Below are 16367 nucleotides of genomic sequence, written 5' to 3' on the forward strand. Positions count from 1 at the left end.
GAAATAGCAACCGAACTTTGCAGAATCCACCAACCAAATGTATACATAAGAAAAAAAAAAAAAACAACTTTTCTATCCAAGATCAATCAAATCCTGCAACAATAAGCTTCAGTTCTTAGACATCCAGATCAGAACCAGCATACAACTTCAACACATCCAACAAAAACTTCAAAAATCGTATCCAAACTTGGATTTTTCCCATCAAAGATGGACATACCTCGATCCTATGCGGGAAGAAAATATAGATGCATCGAAAACCATAGATCCCCTCTCCCTACCCCGAGCGTTCAAACAAAGAGATCATAAGAGAGGGAGAGGAGTCGAGGGTTTTTTTTTTTTTGGGGCCCCCTCTGCAGGGGATAACGAAAGCGGTGCAGAAATAGGCAGCAGAGGTTCGAGAAGCCTGTGGCCGACGGGGCCCCGCCGACCCTCACGTGCAATAAAGCGCAAAGAAACCAATGGGAGATTGCCACGTGTAATTAAAGGCCGCGGCACGGCGGGTCGGTGGCCGGGATCTGCACGACCCGAGGTAGGCCTGGGCCCACCACGGAGTGCACGTATTTGTGGGCCCGCCATAGGTTGACCTTTTCGGCTTTTATTATTAATGGTTTCTCTGTTTTGCGGCAAAGCACTAAATTTTTATGCTTCTGGTGCTGTTGTGTAAATTAATGCAAGGCATTGGCGTGGGGGTGACACCACCATCCGTCCTGCCTTTTTCACCTTATATGTGGTGTGTGGCATACAAATATTTCCTTTGTATGGGTGTACTTTGACAACCAAAACCTGCAGATCATAATTATATTTATAGAAGTTTTGAGTCTATTATTTTTAGATAAATATATATTTTTATATTTTTTAAAATATATAATTTTTTATAAATAATATTTATTTATAAAATAAAAAAATTTTTATCTATCTTAAAAATGACTAAATTATATTTTCATCCATCAATAAAATAAATATTTAATATTATTTTTAAAATATTTCATTCTCATTTCTAATATTTTCATCATTCAATGTTCAATATCATAGTCATCCACTCTCTTTAAATCTGAAAAATATAAAAAATATTATAAAAAATATAAATAAATTTTAATAAATTATTTTAAAAAATAAAAATAAAAAAATAAATAATAGATTTTGAAATTATTTTCTCATACGTAAAAAAATATGAATAAATTATTTTTTTATATAAATATTATCTGAAAAATATTTATCTAAAAAAATATAAATTTTTAAATAAATTTTTTGTCCACAAAAGAGTGGATCTTTTAGATTTACAGCATCTATTCCTTGAGAGAGATTAGGATTGGATGCTCATCTAGGCAAGAAGGGCTTTTGATGAGAAATCATCTTTTTCTTTTTCTTTTTTTTAACTGAAAGGCTTCAAAAAATTTGTAAGATATTATGTACAAATTTAAAGTTTTGGAATTAGTTTTGTATATATATACACCATCCGTAGGCACCATGTAGATAGGCATAAAATCAGTGTATCTATTAGAAAAATGATGTTTATTTAGGAATGTTAGTTTGATTGCGATCGTTATTTGACAAAATAATTATGATGTTATGATAATATTATTCCATCAAAAAGATATAATGATTGATAGTTATAATCATCTAGTCTTAATAATCATTTTGTTTTCTAGTTCATTCTCTCTTTTCAGAGCATCTGATTTTTGTGTAAGAATTTCTCCAGTCAAACCCATTAGTAATCTTTTTTCTTTAAATTGAAAATATTTTTGATCAACAGTGTTTTTTTTTTCCCCTTTGAGAGAATTGATCAACAAAATTTGAGAACAAGAATTTTTCTAGAGTTAGCCAGCACTAAATCGGCTACACGGTACTAATTTATATAAATATCAAGTTGGTGTATGCAAAGAGTCTGCATGATATGCCGATTGCCTGCAATAAGTAGGCATGATATAATAACATTGTCCGAATAGCAATCATTGTTGTAGTAAGACCCTAAGGTCATCTTTAATCTTAGATGCTCTATCTCATTAAAACATGGTAAGTAAATCCATGGGATGATCGAAGAGATTATAGAGGTTATTTGGAAATTGATTAGTGAACTTTGACAAGATTCGGATACTGTTTGAGTTTGGAATTGCACCTCCCAGTTACTAGCCTTCAGTGTAAAGCAAAATGACTGCTTGATTGAGCATGCTTATGAGATACATGTCCTACATTGTCGCTGTCCTACGCAATCACTAATGGTTCTTTAATGCAGATAAGCTGGTGAGTGAGGAATGGACCTCTGCAATTAATTCAAACTGGGATAGATCTAGCCTCAATAAAAAAACAGCTTGGCATGTACACCACATAAGCAATTAAGGTGGCTGATGTCATAGCCAAATAAGAGTCAAAGCATTGAAGCTGATAGTAAAATACGTGGAACATCCTCTACTTGGACTCCAAGGCATGGGATGGGGCACTGAAAGCATGGTAAAGCTGCCAGTATTGCTCGTTCTCAGAGGAAAAAGGAAGAAAATTCTACAATAAACAATCTCAACTCCCAAAATGGACAAAACAATCTACCGGCAGCAAGATTAGGTGGTATTTGGACCACCCTGAATACACCCACTCCGCCCTGTCTAGATTGGGACAGATAAAACTACAAATTCATTTTCTTTTTCAGTATTTATCTCATATAATATTAAATAAATTGTGATATTAAGATATAGAATATAACAAATGATGACACAACCAACAAACAGAAATTCTATTCTTTATAGAATCAAATGTACCTTAAATTAAAAAAAATAATAATTACAAAAAGATTATTTTAGTAAATATCTTGGGTCTAGTTGCCTCCATCCCTATCCTTGGCTGGCTCAGATATAACCCATCTCAGAAGGGTCGACACCCAATAGGGCAGTAAAAAATTACCATTCCTAACTGAGATCTCTAACACATGCATCAAAAACCCATACCATCTTTGAAGATATTGGCGGCCATGATAAATCATATTCATTTGGTTTAGTGTTTTGGTAAGAAACAAAGTTGTGACTTCGGTTGTAAATATACATTTCAAAGAATGCAAGTCAAAAAAGGATGCTTAAAGATGTTGCTGAACATGTAACTTTTTTTGTGCATTCACGCAAGCTATAAACCAAACCAAAGACGAGAAGGTTAAAGACCAAACAAAAGATGTGAAGGTTTTTGAGTTACACTAGCACTAAAACTCCTCCAAGAAAGACATGATTTCCAAATTATGATGTCATGATCGTTTGCCGACCCAGCACTTCAGAATGTAACCTCCTATGCGTGGCTGTTGGCCACCAAAATTATTAAAATAAAGCCCGATGTTTGAATAGAAATTATACTTTTCTAGGGAAAAGAAGGCAAGGCCACATAATTTATTGGAAAATAATGGAATGCACAAAAAGAAAGAGAGAGAAATACATGATCCAGACTGATCAACAATCAAAGTGATATAAACCAAACGAAACAGAATAATTCAGCAACTTTAGCCAACTATTTTTGAGAACAGAGTTGGTGGAAATTATTCTGGTCCATGTGATTATCTTTGGCCGTATAAGCAAAGGCAACGACCTAACTCCACCCAGAAACTTGGATCCATAAATTGAGTACAAGGAAGACATAACAAAATGTAAGGTGGGCCTAAAAGCTTTGCCTTGGTTAAGAAGTGTAGTAGCTTGAGAAGCAGATTTCGCGGTCCTCATTTTATGGCTGACATAAGATTTCGTGGTGCTTTGTATGGCCAGCTAATTTTTCTGATGGGACTTGAAAACCATGCGTAATTCTCCGTGAATTAAGCAGAATAAAAAGGGAAGAGATAACTTCTATAGGTAAGTTCTGTCCAACCGGCTCAAGAATATTGGCTGGGAAGTGGACTATCCACACTTGGAAAGCCAATAGGATAGTATTCATGGGGAGTTGGGATTTTTTTTTCCCTTTTGGTAAGGGAGTTGGGATCCTTTGTGGTACATGTTTTGCACAGATTTATATATTGTTGGTAGCTGCCATATCAACTAATTGCAGAGAGGATGGCTATCAAATAGGATCAAGTTATGTGCCATACACTGTGCATCGTTCTATCCGTCTTCATGATCGGATGATGTGGCAGCTGTCCACGGATGTGTAGATCTCTGCAATGCAAAACACACATGAAAGAGGATCCTAACTCATTCATAAGTTCATAGCCAAGATGCTAAGAATATGAAGGGCTCAAAAGTGCAACCTAAGGTACACGAAGGGAAAGATCTAGCGTAATCATGTATTACATTGTGTTGCGGCCAATCCCCTCATCGCCTGGTCGCCGGGAACGAGCGCCTGCAAAAAAGGAAGTCCACACTGACCGGAGGTGGCTCCGGCGGGGACCCTCCGACGGTCAAGTCAGAGAGGTGACTGGGCAACAGTGAAATGAAGACAGAGAGCTCAATCGAGAGAGAGAGAGAGGGGGGAGCAAGCCTGTGGTTTTTCCAGGGGTCTCCCTGCACTGTTGCCTTCCCCGATATTTATAGTGGAGCGTGGTATGGCGCCGTCATTAATGGCGCGGACAATTGAGGAATTGTCAACTCACTGTAGACTGTCAGAGTCGCCGTGAAAGTATCACATTGCCGTGGGGCTGTCCAATCGCTAGGGTTGACAATGCCCTAGGTGGGATAATGCCCCTAGGCGGCAGTGCCGCATGCCGTTGTCAGGACTGACAGGCTCTGGCGGCTGTACGGTGATCGGAGGAGTCGACCGACCCTAGGTCGGTGGCCAGCTGTGTGGCGCCGGGTGGAGATTCGGGCCCCTCCGATGGTCAGCCGGGCATGTTGCGAGAGTCGGCCATTAGACTTCCTGGTTCAGTCGGTCGGGAGAGTAGAAAAGGTCTGTTCGACCGACATATCCTCCGTCGGTAAAGGGCCGTTAATCGGTTGGTGATGGCGTTCGGTCGATCGGTCGGTCGGCCAGTCGGTCGGTCGGTCGGTCGGCCAGTCGGTTGGTCGGTCGGTCGGTCGGTTAGTCGGTCGGTCGGATTATAAGTCGGCACGAGTGGGGTCGGTCGGGGTCGTCCGTCGGAGTCGTCCGTCGGAGTCGTCAGTCGGGGTCGTCGGTCGGTATATCCCAACAGTTGCCCCCCCCACTCCTGAGCCCGATGTCGTGTTGGCTCGCGTGAACACGTGGGCGACGGCTTCGGACGAAAGGAGTGGTTTTTCATCTTTTCTTGCCCCGACTCTGGCGATCACATCAACGAACGATCCAATATCGGTCGTCCCGACTGTAGGTCGAGCATGCACGTCGGGTCGGAGGTCGGCCAACCTCCGAACGTTGCTCGTCGACACGATCATTCCGCAGAATCTGATAGTCGAGTAGCGTCCGACGTATTAGGATAGGATAACAATGGCAAGTCGAATATCCATTGTCCGGCCCTTGGTCGGACGTATGCGTCGGGATGTATGATAAACGGTGGCAAGCCGAATATCCTTCAATCGGTCGTGACCAGATCGGTATGTCGCGAATACGACTGCGGTCGTCTTGGCGTTTTGCCTTTCTTAGTCGAAGCTAAGTCGGCAAGTTAGCCAGCCGCATTAGTCGAAGCCCTTTGCCTTCAGAGGTGGGGGCCGTCGTAAATATTCCGCTCCTTCGATCTCCGTCGTAGAATCTGATATGTCCTCGATGATCGAGACGTAGATTGAGCAATTGGTTCGGCGATTCGTCGATCAGGCCGACGACGGAGTCATAGATTCGGTGATCGGCAATCAAGCCATGTTGGTCGGGGCCTTTTGCCTTCAAAGGCTGAGGCCGTCGGTTCGACGATCGGTGATCGAGCCGTTGATTCGGCGATCGATGATCGAGCCGTTTATTCGGCGATCGACGATCGGCCGTGTTGGTCGGGGCCTTTTGCCTTCAGAGGCCGAGGCCGTCGGTTTGACGATCGATGATCGAGTCATGTTGGTCGGGGCCTTTTGCCTTCAGAGGCCGAGGCCGTCGGTTCGGCGATCGGTGATCGAGCCGTTGATTCGACGATCGATGATCGAGCAATTTATTCGACGATCGACGATCGACCGTGTTGGTCGGGGCCTTTTGCCTTCAGAGGCCGAGGCCATCGATTTGACGATCAATGATCGAGTCATGTTGGTCGGGGCCTTTTGCCTTCAGAGGCCAAGGCCGTCGGTTCAGTGATCGGTGATCGAGCCGTTGATTCGGCGATCGACGATCGGCCGTGTTGGTCGGGGCCTTTTGCCTTTAGAGGCCGAGGCCGTCGGTTTGATGATCGATGATCGAGTCATGTTGGTCGGAGCCTTTTGCCTTCAGAGGCCGAGGCCGTTGGTTCGGCGATCGGTGATCGAGCCGTTGATTCGGCGATCGATGATCGAGCCGTTTATTCGGCGATCGACGATCGACCGTGTTGGTCGGGGCCTTTTGCCTTCAGAGGCCGAGGCCGTCGGTTTGACGATCGATGATCGAGTCATGTTGGTCGGGGCCTTTTGCCTTCAGAGGCCGAGGCCGTCGGTTCGACGATCGGTGATCGAGCCGTTGATTCGGCGATCGACGATCGGTCGTGTTGGTCGGGGCCTTTTGCCTTCAGAGGTCGAGGCCGTCGGTTTGACGATCGATGATCGAGTCATGTTGGTCGGGGCCTTTTGCCTTCAGAGGCCGAGGCCGTCGGTTCGGCGATCGGTGATCGAGCCGTTGATTCGGCGATCGATGATCGAGCCGTTTATTCGGCGATCGACGATCAGCCGTGTTGGTCGGGGCCTTTTGCCTTCAGAGGTTGAGGTCGTCGTAGATTCTTCGCTCCTTCGATCTCTATCAGGATTTGCGCACGAGGAGCGGGGAGAGGGGTGTAGGAGTCATACCTGCGATGCGTCAGTCTCGGACTCCGTCGTTGGGGCAAGGCCCGTCTATCGGTGGAGGGCCTGCTGGGTTCAGCATGGGCCCGACCTTTCTTCTATTTTTCTTTTCAGCCCGTGCCTTAAGTCAGGCGCCGGTCGGAAGCTCCTTCGTCCGCGCGCATGTACTTGTACGCGCGCTCCAGTAGTTCGGCGTATGTTCAGGGGAGGGTTTTGTCCAGGGAATAGGTGAACCGGGATGTCCTTAGCCTCCGTTTCATGGCCGAGATGGCTATGTCTCCATTGAGGTCCCGGACCTCAAGCGTGGCCGCGTTGAATCGCGTCACGAAGTGTCGTAGAGTCTCATTTTCTCTCTGCTTGAGGGAGAAAAGACTGTCCGAGATTCGTGACGGCTTCCGACTGGTGCTGAAATGGACCACGAAGGAATGCTCGAGCTGCCCGAAGGAGTGGATACTTCCCGATTGAAGACCGGAGTACCAGGCCCTGGCAGCTTTGCAGAGCGTGGCGGGGAAGCCGATGCAAAAGAGAGCGTCGGTTGCCCCTTGAATCGTCATGAGAGCTTTGTAGCTCTCCAGATGGTCGATTGGGTCGGTGGAGCTGTCGTAAGACTCCACGTGCGGCATCTTAAACCGACTGGGGATCGGTTCGTCGAGGATGAGTCGGGAGAGAGATTGGGCGGTTTGGAAGTCGACGTCGTTTGAAGACTTCTGCCCGTCCACCTGCAGCTGCGTGAGCCGACGGTCGATTTTCTCGAACCTGCATTCGTAGTCATCTGTCCGTCGGTGCTGGGAGACCCCAGGAGTGGAGTCTCCAGAAGAGTCCGAGAGAGAGGTGGACGGCGTTCGCGGTCGCTTCTCCTTCCTCGCCCGTTCCAGCAGGGAAGGAGAGAGCTGCTGGGACTGTCGGGCGTCGCGCCGTGGCCGTCCCTCCTCCTCTCCGTGGGAGCGCTGTTGCGGGCGCTCGCGCGGAGGCGACGGGGATCGGCGTGGGCGTCGGCGGCTGCTCCTGGAGGGCATCGGACGGGCCACCGGTTGTTGCTGGAGGCTCTTGACCGCATCCGTCAGTACGGTCATCTGCCGTATGATGGCCGCGATCTGCGCCTCCGTGGTCACCGTGGGGTGTGGAGAGCTGGGCTCCGCCGTTGAGGGTGGCGGGGAGGCCTCTTCCCGGCGGGAAGAACACCTCGCCGACCCGGTGACCCTCGATCGTTGGGCTCTTGTCTTTGTCATCAGTATCTTTCGCTTGGGAAGGCTTGGTGCCGTGTCCTCCCTTCCTGGCGCGCCAATCTGTTGCGGCCAATCCCCTCGTCGCCTGGTCGCCGGGAACGAGCGCCTGCAAAAAAGGAAGTCCACACTGACCGGAGGTGGCTCCGACGGAGACCCTCCGACGGTCAAGTCAGAGAGGTGACTGGGCAACAGTGAAATGAAGACAGAGAGCTCAATCGAGAGAGAGAGAGAGGGGGGAGCAAGCCTGTGATTTTTCCAGGGGTCTCCCTGCACTGTTGCCTTCCCCGATATTTATAGTGGAGCGTGGTATGGCGCCGTCATTAATGGCGCGGACAATTGAGGAATTGTCAACTCACTGTAGACTGTCAGAGTCGCCGTGAAAGTATCACATCGTCGTGGGGCTGTCCAATCGCTAGGATTGACAATGCCCTAGGTGGGATAATGCCCCTAGGCGGCAGTGCCGCATGCCGTTGTCAGGACTGACAGGCTCTGGCAGCTGTACGACGATCGGAGGAGTCGACCGACCCTAGGTCGGTGGCCAGCTGTGTGGCGCCGGGTGGAGATTCGGGCCCCTCCGATGGTCAGCCGGGCATGTTGCGAGAGTCGGCCATCAGACTTCCTGGTTCAGTCGGTCGGCAGAGTGGAAAAGGTCTGTCCGACCGACATATCCTCCATCGGTAAAGGGCCGTTAATCGGTCGGTGATGGCGTTCGGTCGATCGGTCGGTCGGTCAGTCGGTCGGTCGGTCGGCCAGTCGGTCGGTCGGTCGGATTATAAGTCGGTACGAGTGGGGTCGGTCGGGGTCGTCCGTCGGAGTCGTCCGTCGGAGTCGTCGGTCGGAGTCGTCGGTCGGTATATCCCAACACATTGTTAAAAACATCAAATCTTCTAAGTGTTAAGATTTTTCCCATCCTGCTAAGCATGGATCGTGCTTGGAACTTCAAAAACACATTACAACAGTAATAGATCTAGTTAGTGTCCATTTTAAAACAAGAATCACAACTGGTATATTGAACAAGCTGATAATTTGACAAAATCAAGCACAGCTCGTCTATTCTAGCACTGAAAAGCGTCAACTCTATCGTAGGATGGTGTTATTCTTCTTGGAATAACTATTGCTCTCTCCGCTTCTCTCTCTCTCTGCTTTTTTAATTTCTTCTTCTTCTTTTAACCCGGTATTTCCTTTCCATGGAAGGAAAAGAAAGGAACAAAGGGAGGCATTATTAATTATTATTATTATTATTATTATTAGTTTTAAACAATGCTATTGCAGCCTTGCAGGCTACTGGAATTAGTTATCCTAGAAACATGTAAATTCAACTGGAATTAATAATTATTTCTTATATATTTTCTCGAGAAGAAGATGGGTAAAACTTGTCAAAACTCATTGAGATCATCAATTATGGTGAAGGCGAGACATCGACCCATATATATCACTAATTAATATCCAACCTTCACTAACTTCAACAACAAAACTAGTTGGCACTCTCACTACTCTCTCTATTTATGTTTCTTCGGATACCTTTCGGTTTCTGGTCCAGCTACAAAATCATTGGTGTTCTTGTTAGAAGGTCCATCTTCCATCATCAAGTGCATAGCCAGCTCCAACCGCATTTGGATTGATTTCTACGGCCTTTTCACCTTTCGTCACGGCTTTTATGCATCTTTCGGTCCCATCCGTTGTCACAATCTCATTCTCCAGTCCACTCTCCAAATATCCTCCACACATTTGGCAGTCGCCGGTTGGTCTGTCCATCAAAGGCATCACCATCTTAGGCTGTTATAGCCCAACACACAAAAAAAAAAAAAAAAAAATAAAAAATAAAAATCGGTAGGAGTCTTCTTCTCCGACGAGATCCATGCACATTAGGAGTTCTAGGATCTCTCGAAATCCTAGGACCCTCTATAAGAAGGTCTTCCCTTTCTTTAGAATCGATCCATAGGTCTCCTCCCTCTCTCCTTCTCTCCGATTTCCTCGAATTAGAGCCGCGGACACCGTCCGATTTCTCACCGTAATTGCTCGCCGGCGAGGTCTCCGGAGGCTGAGGTGAGTCTCCTTCTTCTTTTCCTCCTTCTTCTCCTTTCTCTCATGCTCCTGTGCATGGCTGCCGGCGACGAGTATCGCCGATCTTTCGGTCGGGAAAGACACCTTATTTTTGGGCCTTTTTCCTTGGATTTTCCGGCACCGACGATCGGAAGTGATCGCCGGCCATGTCTCCTCCGTGACCGGGGGAGTGGCCCCCGTCGGCCGCCGGCCTCCGCCGCGATGGCCATGGTCCGAACGGCCGATCAAGGCTGGAGGACCAAGAGTCCTCTGTTCCGGCACGGGAAGAATCAAGAAAAGAAAAAAAAAAGAAGAAAAAAGAAAAAAAGAAGAAAAAGAAAAGAGAAAGAAGGAAAAAGAGAAAAAGAAAAGGAAAGAAAAAAAAAAGAAGAAAAAGAAAAGAAGAAAAAGAAAAGAAAAGAAAAGAAAAAAAATAATAATAAATAAATATATATATATATATATATGTATGAACAAATAAATAAATAAATAAATAAATAAAAAATTGAAATTGATGAGAGAGAGAGTTTCTCTCTCTTCTTTCAGTCTGAACCCTGACTTTCTCTCTCTGAAATTGAACTTTCTCTCTCTACTTTCTCTCTCTAAAATTTTCTCTCTCTAAAATTTTCTCTCTCTTGATGGATTTATCTCTCTCTAAGGTTATTCCTCTAGGATTAGCATAGTGGAAGGCTTCATCTGATGATTTTGATCGAGTTTAGGGAAGAGTCAGATTTTAAGTGAGGTTTTGATTTTGGGATTTGTTAGATTTAATTTTGAATTAAAATTAATGTAAAAATATAATTTTGGATAATAGGCACGGAAGAATCTCCTAGAAGTTAGTCGATCTATTCATTCAGTGCTCCGTGAAAGGTAAGTAATGAATCATCTTCTCGAGATATTCCATATTTATTCTGAAAATAAATAATTATTCTCTGAAATTATGCATGATTTATGAAATTATGTTTTGAAAGAAAAGTGCTTTTGAAATGTTATGGTATATCGATTTATGCGCATGTTTAGTGAAAGATTATGATATATATTATGGTACAAATTATTTTGATATAGATCGGATTTATGCTCTCAGCCTAACTATGTTTCAGTGGGCCCCGCCAATGGGGATTATACGTTGGTACTCAGTGGATCCTGCCAGTGGGGGTTGTGCGCTGGTGTTTGTGGACCTTGCCAGTGGGGGTTGTGCGCTGGTATTGTGGATCCTGCCAGTGGGGGTTGTGCGCTGGTATTCTGTGGACCCCGCCAATGGAGGTTAAACGTTGGTCATAGTCGAGGCTGTTGAGTTACGAGTGTTTTGAATCGAATCGGATTTATAATTATATTATATGTGAATATTTGAAATTATTGGATTTGCATTAAATCAGCATAAAATTTATTTTTATGTTTATTTGCAGCATTGTTCTTGAAAATTATATAATATCTGAAATATCTGGTAGAGATACTTGTTACTTACTGGGCTGTCTAGCTCATTACCTTTCTTTCTATTTTTCAGATTCAGATAATTAATTTCAAGCGTGGGAAGAAATATTGGGACAGAGCTTTTAGAAGCAAGATTAGCATTGTCAACTTCATTGAATTTAGATCTATTGTTTTATTGTTAGCAAAAATTTTATTGGAGGTAAGACATTTGATTTAATTACTTGAATTAAAGTTGAATAATAATTATTTGAATTTATTCCGCTGTGATGCATTGATATCGTGATGAGATGCCTTGCATGCTTATGGAGAGAGTTCTTCATAAGTATGTGGCGGTTGCCGCGACCCTCGATTCACAATCTCGGATCGGGGGCGTGACAATTAATATGGTATCAGACATTAAGTGGATAAATTATGACACATAGAATTTGACATAGTATGAGTGTAGGTGGGTAAACATTAAGAATATTGGGACGTTAAAGTATGAGCATCATAATAATAAAAACATCAAAAGTTCAGAGAGCAGTAGACAATAAGACTCAACAGATTGATGGTGAGCCGTGCTCCAGATGTGGCAAAAAATCATGCAGAAAATGATTGCTATTGGAGTACCAGTGCTTGTTTCAAATGTGGTCAGAAGGATCATAAAATTGCTAGCTGCCCGCTAAATACCAAAAATCAAGCTGGCAAAAGAACTCATGAAGGACAACATAAGGGTGGCGGACAGATTTTTAAAACCCAGGGAAGAGTTTATGCACTTACTCAACAGAATCCACAGGCTTCCAATACAATGGTGACAGGTATGAAAAATTTCGAGGACGAAATTTCTTTTTAGGGATGAAGAATGTTATAGCCCAACAAAAAAAAAAAAAAAAAAAATAGGGTAAAAACCGGAAAGAAGACTCCCGGTAGGAGTCTTCTTCTCCGGCGAGACCCATGCACATTAGGAGTCCTAGGATCTCTCAGAATCCTAGGACCCTCTATAAGAAGGTCTTCCCTCTCTTTAGAATCGATCCATAGGTCTCCTCCCTCTCTCCTTCTCTCCGATTTCTTCGAATTAGAGCCGCGGACACCGTCCGATTTCTCACCGTAATTGCTCGCCGGCGAGGTCTCCGGAGGCTGAGGTGAGTCTCCTTCTTCTTTCCCTCCTTCTTCTCCTTTCTCCCATGCTCCTGTGCACGGCTGCCGGCGACGAGTATCGCCGATCCTTCGGTCGGGAAAGATGCCCTATTTTTGGGCCTTTTTCCTTGGATTTTCCGGCACCGGCGATCGGAAGTGATCGCCGGCCATGTCTCCTCCGTGACCGGGGGAGTGGCCCCCGTCGGCCTCCGCCGCGACGGCCATGGCCCGAACGGCCGATCAAGGCCGGAGGACCAAGAGTCCTCTGTACCGGCACGGGAAGAACCAAGAAAAGAAAAAAAAAAAGAAAAAAAGAAGAAAAAGAAAAGAGAAAGAAGGAAAAAGAGAAAAAGAAAAGGAAAGAAAAAAAAAGAAGAAAAAGAAAAGAAGAAAAAGAAAAGAAAAGAAAAGAAAAAAATAATAATATATATATATATATATTTATATATATATATATATATATATGTATGAACAAATAAATAAATAAATAAATAATTAATTAATTAATTAAAATTGATGAGAGAGAGAGAGTTTCTCTCTCTTCTTTCAGTCTGAACCCTGACTTTCTCTCTCTGGAATTGAACTTTCTCTCTCTACTTTCTCTCTCTAGAATTTTCTCTCTCTTGATGGATTTCTCTCTCTCTAAGGTTATTCCTCTAGGATTAGAATAGTGGAAGGCTTCATCTGATGATTTTGATCGAGTTTAGGGAAGAGTCTGATTTTAAGTGAGGTTTTGATTTTGGGATTTGTTAGATTTAATTTTGAATTAAAATTAATATAAAAATATAATTTTGGATAATAGGCACGGAAGAATCTCCTAGAAGTTAGTCGATCTATTCATTCAGTGCTCCGTGAAAGGTAAGTAATGAATCATCTTCTCGAGATATTCCATATTTATTCTGAAAATAAATAATTATTCTCTGAAATTATGCATGATTTATGAAATTATGTTTTGAAAGAAAAGTGCTTTTGAAATGTTATGGTATATCGATTTATGCGCATGTTTAGTGAAAGATTATGATATATATTATGGTACAAAGTGTTTTGATATAGATCGGATTTATGCTCTCAGCCTAACTATGTTTCAGTGGGCCCCGCCAATGGGGATTATACGTTGGTACTCAGTGGACCCTGCCAGTGGGGGTTGTGCGCTGGTGTTTGTGGACCCTGCCAGTGGGGGTTGTGCACTGGTATTGTGGACCCTGCCAGTTGGAGTTGTGCGCTGGTATTCTGTGGACCCCGCCAATGGGGGTTAAACGTTGGTCATAGTCGAGGCTGTTGAGTTACGAGTGTTTTGAATCGAATCGGATTTATAATTATATTATATGTGAATATTTGAAATTATTGGATTTGCATTAAATCAGCATGAAATTTATTTTTATGTTTATTTGCAGCATTGTTCTTGAAAATTATATAATATCTGAAATATCTGGTAGAGATACTTGTTACTTACTGGGCTGTCTAGTTCATTACCTTTCTTTCTATTTTTCAGATTCAGATAATTAATTTCAAGCGTGGGAAGAAATATTGGGACAGAGCTTTTAGAAGCAAGATTAGCATTGTCAATTTCATTGAATTTAGATCTATTGTTTTATTGTTAGCAAAAATTTTATTGGATGTAAGACATTTGATTTAATTACTTGAATTAAAGTTGAATAATAATTATTTGAATTTATTCCGCTGTGATGCATTGATATCGTGATGAGATGCCTTGCATGCTTATGGAGAGAGTTTTTCATGAGTATGTGGCGGTTGCCGTGATCCTCGATTCACAATCTCAGATCGGAGGTATGACATAGATTGCTTCCAAGGTAAAATTCCACCTGCAATACATATGGTTGTGAGCATCCTGGCACAACCAATCGCCATGCCAATTTGGTTGGAAGTTTATCTTTCATTGTTCGCACCACCGACAAAAAGTAGCAGTTGCTCTTGCTTCATCCCCATGCCGAGTCCTCCATTTGCGCTAGCACTACTTTTGAAATGCTTGCAAAGGTTTTCTTTTGTCGACCCAGTCCATGCAGACTGCACCATTAGCTTTCCATACATTAACGCCAAAACTTTTCTCCATCCACGTGTTGATTTTTGCATGAGGATGGGACCATTGGCCTGATCACTTTCATAGGCATAAAGTTTGCCATTCAATTGATGGCCAAATAATTTGTGCTTGGCACAAACTTTATAGAGATGTCATCTGTATGCAATAAACTATAGAAAGCCCTCTTTGCTTAAACTGTATATGATACATAATAAGTTCATATATATATATATATAGCCAGGTTAGAATTAAGATGACCGAATTTGAACTTAGATTTGGTCAGACCTTATAATAGGAGTCCTACATTAATGATCCAAACATTTGAATGTGATCTAGTATCTTAAAACTGTTTGCACATAAAAAAATTATATGATTTGAAGACTCCGAGCCTATGCATGAAGTGGTCAAAAATTGGACAATCTAAATAAAATTAAATTAGATATATTTTTTGATTACTTAATACATAGGTTAAAGGTCTTTAATCATATGATTTTTAGTGTACAAATAGTTTTGAGGTAGTAGATCACATCCAATGATTTAGATCAACAATGTAAAATTCTTATTATTTAATTTTGACCTAATCAAATCTGAGCCCAAATCTGATCGACATCCTTACTCAAGTTTGCTCCTATATATATATATATATGTATGAAGGAAGTTGTAGACTAACATTTTTATTCTTTTGGATCCATATTGACTATTAAGAGATTCAATGGTGTTAGGTTTGATTTTGAAGAAAATTAGGTGGACTTTGAAAGAGGGTCAGAAAAAGGAGACTCTTCTGTTAAATTGCATTTGGCAGTAAGTATCAAAAGATAGATATTATTTGGCTTGTAAATTTCTGCTTTTGCACATGAATTGCAGATTGAATCCAGTGACTCTTAGGAATTATGCCACAAATGAGTAAAAGCATGAAACTCAAAGTACTCATTAGGTTAGAGTTTGTTGTGGGTGGAAAGTCTCCAATGTCCGAATCGAAGATACTGGCAAATCCTGCCCCAGCCAACTTGCACATTAGTCATTGATCTATGCATCAATCGTCGACTCTCATCGTTAAACAGCTTCCATATGTTGGATATCGATCCAAGCTTCGTACGTCGACCTCGAGATGTCGATCTTTATGTTGGCTCTCGACCAATGCATCTACTGTCGATCCCTATCTCCAATAGTATGCATGGCAAGCCACCGACCCACACTCTCTTTGACTCCTACTTTGATCGTCATATTCAGAAAGATTGACAAAAAACTCCCACATACTCCCTTCAAGTCACGCAACCACTCGGAGCAACTGGCCACAGGCTAGATAAGGCAACCACAACTATCTAATCTTGAGAAATTAAGCCAAAAATCTTAGGGCAGCACATTCAAAGGAGTTGGGAGTGGCCTCCAGTCTTTTTCCCTTATAGCTCTCACCTTGATCTATAAATAAAGATAACCTGGGGTCCCCCAAGGTATATAATTTTTCTCCTCTCGTGTGTTCCTTCCCATATATTCTGCTGATTTCTAACTTGAGTATTGGAGGAACCCTACCGAAGCCAAACTTGGTTAGAAACTTATTTTGCAAGTCTGACAATTGTCTTTCTGCTAATTGCCATCTCGCTCTAGCCAATCCGGTTCAAGCCGGAAATCTATACTAATACATTGATGCTAGAGGAAGAGCCAAGCCTATTTCTTGGGAAGGAGTATAAGATCTACGATAATGCC

At 43.1% G+C, this 16367-nt stretch overlaps 1 protein-coding gene across 1 annotated transcript in view; it reads right to left on the reverse strand.

Moving 5' to 3' along the window:
• LOC105049845 (BTB/POZ and TAZ domain-containing protein 3) overlaps window positions 1-368 on the reverse strand; it is a 9216-nt gene extending 8848 nt beyond the window's left edge. The window contains exon 1 of the mRNA XM_073262254.1: window positions 218-368. The gene's annotated coding sequence lies outside the window, so the exon portion shown is untranslated. The remainder of the gene's footprint in view (window positions 1-217) is intronic.
• Window positions 369-16367: the final 15999 nt, after the last annotated feature.

This window comes from Elaeis guineensis, chromosome 8 (assembly GCF_000442705.2).
Source record: "Elaeis guineensis isolate ETL-2024a chromosome 8, EG11, whole genome shotgun sequence".
Lineage (NCBI taxonomy): Eukaryota > Viridiplantae > Streptophyta > Magnoliopsida > Arecales > Arecaceae > Elaeis > Elaeis guineensis.